Genomic DNA, 6,661 nt, shown 5'->3' with positions numbered 1-6,661 from the left:
TTATGGAGGCTTTTAAAACTTTCATAAGGCCAGGTGCGATGGCTCACACCTGTAATCCCAGCACTTTGGGAGGCCAAGGAGGGCGGATCACTTGAGGTCAGGAGTTTGAGACCAGCCTGGCCAACATAGTGAAACTCTGTCTCTACTAAAAATACAAAAATTAGCTGGGCATGATGGCACATGCCTGTAATCCCAGCTACTCGGGAGGCTGAGGCATGAGAATTGCTTGAACCTGGGAGATGGAGGTTGCAGTGAGCTGAGATCATACCATTGCACTCCAGCCTGGGCAACAGAGGGAGACTCCATCTCAAAAATAAAAAATAAAAAAACTAAAGTCTTGTTCCGCAAAAGAACCAAAGAACCTATAAAGAGAATGAAAAGATAGGCCAGGTGCGGTGGCTCATGCCTGTAATCCCAGCACTTTGGGAGGCCGAGGCAGGTGGATCACTTGAGCTCAGGAGTTCAAGACCAGTCTGGCCAACATGGTAAAACCCCGTCTCTACTAAAAATACAAAAATTAGCCAGATGTGTTGGCGGAGGTTGCAGTGAGCCGAGATTGTGCCACTACATTCCAGCCTGGGCAACAAAGTGAGACTCCATCTCAAAACGAAATGAGAAAACAAGAAGACAAACCAGAGATGGAGAGGAAGTACTTGTAAATCTCATATCTGGCAATGGACTTGTTTCTAGAATACATAAAGAACTCCTAAAACCCAGAATTAAACAAATAATCTTTTAAAAGAAAAAAAAAGAATAAAAGATTTGAACAAACATTTCACCAAAGAGGACATAGGGATGGCAAATCAGCACATGAAACGATGTTTTGCATGATTTGCCTCTAGAGAAATATAAATTAAAACCACAACAAGGCCGGGTAAGGTGGCTCACGCCTGTGATCCCAGCACTTTGAGAGGCCAAGGCAGGTGGATCACTTGAGCTCAGGAGTTTGAGACCAGCCTGGCCAACATGGTGAAACCCTGTCTCTACTAAAAATACAAAAATTAGCCGGGCGTGGTGGCGGGTGCCTGTAGTCCCAGCTACTCGGGAGGCTGAGGCAGGAGAATGGCGTGAACCCGGGAGGCGGAGCTTGCAGTGAGTTATGATCCTATCACTGCACTCCAGCCTGAGCAACAGAGCAAGACTGTCTCCAAAAAAAAAAAAAAAAGTATATTTTCTAGCTGTTTGGCTTTAGCTTAAATTACACAAGTGGAAAGAAATATGTTGCCTCTGTGTCTTTTCCATGTTTTTCTCCCACTCGAATGTGGGGTGTCTCTCCCCCATCCCACCTGGAGGTCTCTTGTATGGGAGGAACCAGCTGGTCTAGGTGGCTCCTGGGACACCCCAGGTCCAAGCTCTGGCTGGCCGCTCCCTGGGCTGGAACAGTGATGTATTGTTGCCCCCTGGTGGCCACGGAGCACCACAACAGATATGTGGAAGCTGAGGACTCTCCCAGTTCTGGGGGTGCCCCTGAATGAACCCCATCTCTGATCTGACCCCACTGTGTCTCTAAAGATACAACTGCATCTCAAAGTAGCAACAATAAAAACCCACAGTATCCTTAAGTTATTTCCTGTCAGGCATTTTCTTTAGAAGAATTTCAGGGAAGCAGTCTGAGGTTTTTTGCTGTTTTGGGGGGATATTCTTGAGATGGAGTCTTGCTCTGGCATCCAAGCTGGAGTGCAGTGGCACGATCTCAGCTCATTGCAACCTCCGCCTCCCGGATTCAAGCGATCCTCCTGCCTCAGCCTCCTGAGTAACTGGGACTACAGGCGCCAGCCACCATGCCAGGCTAATTTTTGTATTTTTAGTAGAGATGGGTTTTCACCATGTTGGCCAGGCTGGTCTCAAACCCCTGACCTTAAGTGATCCGCCCTCCTCGGCCTCCGAAAGTGTTGTGAATACAGGCGTGAGCCACTGCACCCGGCAGAAACAGTCTGTTAAAATGGGAGTTTGGAAAAAAATTTTTTTTGAGGCAGGGTCTTGCTGTGTCATCCAGTCTGGAGTGCAGTGCTACCACCACAGCTCACTGCAGCTTCCACCTCCCAGGCTCAAGTGATCCTCCCGCCTCAGCCTTCCAAGTAGCTGAGACCACAGGTAGTGCCACCACACCTGGCCAAATTTTTAATTTTTTGTAGAGACGGGGTCTTACTATGTTGCCCAGGCCAGTCTCGAACTTCTGGGTTCAGTCCATCCTTCCACCTCGGCTTCCCGAGATTAGAAAGCGTGAGCCACCTCCTTACCTGGCCTTGAAAACCCTTTTTTTTTTTTTCTAGACAGAATTTCTGTCACCCAGGCTGGAGTGAAGTGGCACAATCTCGGCTCACTGCAACCTCCACCTCCCGGGTTCACGCCATTCTCCTCCCTCAGCCTCCCAAGTAGCTGGGACTACAGGTGCCCGCCACCATGCCTGGCTAATTTTTTGCATTTTTAGTAGAGACGGGGTTTCACCGTGTTAGCCAGGATGGTCTCGATCTCCCGACCTCGTAATCCACCCACCTAGGCCTCCCAAAGTGCTGGGATTACAGGCGTGAGCCACCATGCCCAGCCGAAAACCCTTTTTAACTAATGAATTTACTGGTGGCTACTATATTTATTTGGTATAAAAATAATGACCATTCACAGGCTGGGCGCAGTGGCTCATGCCTGTAATCCCAGCACTTTGGGAGCCGAAGCAGGCAGATAACCTGAGGTCGGGAGTTGGAGACCAGCCTGACCAACATGGAGAAACCCCGTCTCTACTGAAAATACAAAAATTAGCTGGGCATGGTGGCTCATGCCTGTAATCTCAGCTACTCGAGAGGCTGAGGCAGGAGAATCACTTGAACCGGGAGGCGGAGGTTGCGGTGAGCCAAGATCAAGCCACTGCACTCCAGCCTGGGCAACAAGAGCAAAACTCCATCTCAAAAATAAATAAATAAATAATAAATAAAATAATGACCATTCACATCTTTCTCTTTATGGCATTTGATTTTATCTAGGTGGATTTCTGTGAAAGGGACAATCAGATAAGGCAATTTTGAGTTTTCTTTTACTAAAATAGTTTTGTTTGTTTGTTTGTTTGTTTTTGAGACAGTCTCGCTCTGTCACCCAGGCTGGAGCGCAGTGGCGCAATCTTGGCTCACTGCAGCCTCCACCTCCCCAGTTCAAGTGATTCTCATGCCTCAGCCTCCTGAGTAGCTGGGATTACAGGCACCCGCCATCACGCCCTGCTAATTTTTTTATTTTTAGTAAAGATGGGGTTTCATCATGTTGGCCAGGCTGGTCTCAAACTCCTGAACTTAGGTGATCCACCCACCTCGGCCTCCCAAAGTGCTGGGATGACAGGCATGAGCCACCACAGCTGGCTTTGGTGTCTTCTTAATAATGACAGTTAGGCATCAACTCCCAGGAGTTTGTCTACTCCACGGCAGGGATTTGACTGAGAACAGCAGTACTCAAGCTTTGCACACTGGAATTGCCTCAGAGCTTGAAAACATACTGGTGCCCCACCCCACCAACCTCACTATTTTTTTTTTTTTAAGAGATGGGGCAGGCCAGGTGCCGTGGCTCAAACCTGTAATCCCAATGCTTTAGGAAGCTAGATGGGAGGATCACTTGAGCCCAGGAGTTCGAGACCAACCCAGGCAACATAGCAAGACCCCATCTCTACAGGAAAAAAATTAAAAATTAGCCTGGCTTGGTGGCACATGGCTGTAGGCACAGCCACTAGGGAGGCTGGGATGAGAAGACTGCTTGAGCCTAAGAGTTCAGGGTTGCAGTGAGCTATGATCACACCACTGTACACCAGCCTGGGTGACAGAGTGAGACCCCATCTCAAAAAAAGAAAAAAATCAGGCCAGGTGCGGTGTCTCACGCCTGTAATCCCAGTACTTTGGGAGGCCGAGGCGGGCAAATCACCTGAGGTCAGGTGAGGTCAGGAGTTCGAGACCAGTCTGGCCAACATGGTGAAACCCTGCTCTACTAAAATTACAAAAAAAAAATTAGCTGGGCGTGGTGGCAGGCGCCTGTAATCCAAGCTACTCGGGAGGCCGAGGCAGGAGAATCACTTCAACCCAGGAGGTGGAGGCTGCAGTGAGCCTAGACCGTGCCATTGCACTCCAGCCTGGGCAAAAAGAGCAAAACTCCATCTCAAAAAAAAAAAAGAAAAAAAAAAAAGAAAATCAGAAACTAGATCCAGAGACCTAGGATGAAGCAGGGTGTTAAAGCAAGAGGTTTTGGCCTGGCGCAGTGGCTCACACACTTTGTAATCCCAGCACTTTGAGAGGCTGAGGCAGGAGGATCACATGAGGTCAGGAGTTCAAAACCAGCCTGGAAAACATGGTGAAACCCTGTCTCTACAAAGTATACAAAAATGCCAGGCATGGTGGCTTATGCCTGTAATCCCAGCACTTTGAGAGGCCAAGCAGGTGGACCATGAGGTCAGGAGATCGTGACCATCCTGGCTAACACGGTGAAACCCCATCTCTACTAAAAATACAAAAAATTAGCGGGTGTGGTGGCGGGCGCCTGTAGTCCCAGCTACTAGGGAGGCTGAGACAGGAGAATGGCGTGAACCCGGGAGGTGGAGGTTGCAGTGAGCCGAGATCACACCACTTCACTCCAGCCTGGATGACAGAGCGAGACTCCATCTCAGAAAATAAAAATTAAAAAATTAGCTGGGTTTGGTGGTGGCAGGCGCCTGTAGTCCCAGCTACTCAGGAGGCTGAGGCGGGGAATCGCTTGAATCCGGGAGGCAGAGGTTGCAGTGAGCCAATATCGCGCCACTGCACTCCAGCCTGGGAGACAGAGTGAGACTCCCTCTACAAAAAAAAGAAAAAATTGGCCCTTTTCCCCCTCTCTCCGATCCTTACAAGACAATGACATTTCTACCTGCACTGCCTCCATCTCCATCCCGGAGCATGCAGGGCAGTATTAGCTTGAACTTGACCCATTTGTCGAAGGTACAATGAACTGTTCTCATACGTACCCTGAATCCTTTCTTGTTATGCTTTTCAGCTACAGGCAGGAAAACAAGAGAAATTCTTGCTCTTGCCAAGACAGACATGGGGAATTTCGAAGGCCCGCCTTCTGAACGTCACCTCGTCCCCTCTTCCTTGGCCCAGTGAGAAGTCCAGATGCTTCCCTTGGGGATGCCCAGAACACAGCCTGGGATGATGAGGAGAGGTGGGAGAGCTTCCTAGGAGATGGTAAAATTCCCTTGGAATTTTCAGTTTCCAAAGGGAGTGAAGGGGGCTGCTTGCTTGGGTGAAAAAGGAGGGAAATTGAATGGAGAAGATATAGCTGGGGGCAGTGGCTCCTGCCTGTGGTCCCAGCACTTTGGGAGACATGGGCTGGAGGATTGCCTGAGCTCAGGAGTTCGAGACCAGCTTCAGCAACATGGAGAAACCCTGTCTTTATAAAAAAAAAAAAAAAAAAAAAAATAGCCAGGCACAGTGGCATGCACCTGTAGTCCCAGCTACTCAGGAGGCTGAGGTGGGAGAATTGCTTGAACCTGGGAGGCGGAGGTTGCAGTGAACCGAGATCACACCACTGCACTCCAGCCTGGGTGACAGAGCAAAACCCTGTTTCCAAAAAAAAAAAAAGAATTGAGGCCAGGAGCAGTGGCTCATGCCTGTAATCCCAACACTTTGGGAGGCTGAGGTGGGTGGATCATCTGAGGTCAGGAGTTCAAGACCAGCCTGGCCAACATGGTAAAACCCCATCTCTACTAAAAATACAAAAATTAGCTGGGCGTGGTGGCTAGCCCCTATAATCCCAGCTACTAGGGAGGGTGAGGCAGGAAAATAGCCTGAACCTGGGAGGTGGAGGTTGCAGTGAGCCGAGATTGCATCACTGCAGTCCAGCCTGGGCAACAGAGCGAGACCCTGTCTCCAAAAACAAGAAGAATTGAGGAGATTAAAAAGAGAGGAATTCTGTTCTACTTAATCCATTCACTTTCTGTTCAGCTAATCAGGGCATGTGCAAACTCCATCTTCATTCATTAGCAAACTAATCTGTGGCCCGGCCTGGTGACTCATGCCTGTAATCCCAGCACTTTGGGAGGCCGAGGCAGGTGGATCACCTGAGGTCAGGAGTTCCAGACCAGCCTGGCAAACATAGTGAAACCCCATCTCTACTAAAAATATAAAAATTAGCCGGGCGTGGTGGCGGGCACCTGTAATCCCAGCTCCTCGGGAGGCTGGGGCAGGAGAATCACTTGAACCGGGGAGGCAGAGGTTGCAGTGAGCTGACATCGCGTCACTGAACTCCAGCCTGGGTGACAGAGTGAAATCCTGTATCCAAAAAAAAGAAGAATTGAGGAGATGAAAAAGAGAGGAATTCTGTTCTACTTAACCCATTCACTTTCTATTCAGCTAATCAGGGCACATGCAAATTCCATCTTCATTAATAAACTAACCCATTTTCCATTCACTGATATGCCTGCAGGGCCCTGGAGCACCACCGTCCCTCCCCCAGGCCCAGGATGTGATTCTGAATCTACAGTCAGACTGGACCACCTCTCCCCCATGCCCCCAGAATGTCCACAGGGGCTCCCTCGCCTACAATAGATGGATTAGGTTCCTCCCTACTCTTCCCACACTGTCAGAGTCTGACTGGTGTGAAGTTCCGGTGTTTTTGTGTGCATTTTACTACCAGGGGCTTTCATTACATCCTGGAGGTC

Source organism: Pan troglodytes, chromosome 20 (assembly GCF_028858775.2).
Source record: "Pan troglodytes isolate AG18354 chromosome 20, NHGRI_mPanTro3-v2.0_pri, whole genome shotgun sequence".
Classification (NCBI taxonomy): domain Eukaryota; kingdom Metazoa; phylum Chordata; class Mammalia; order Primates; family Hominidae; genus Pan; species Pan troglodytes.
This window is presented reverse-complemented; position numbering follows the sequence as displayed.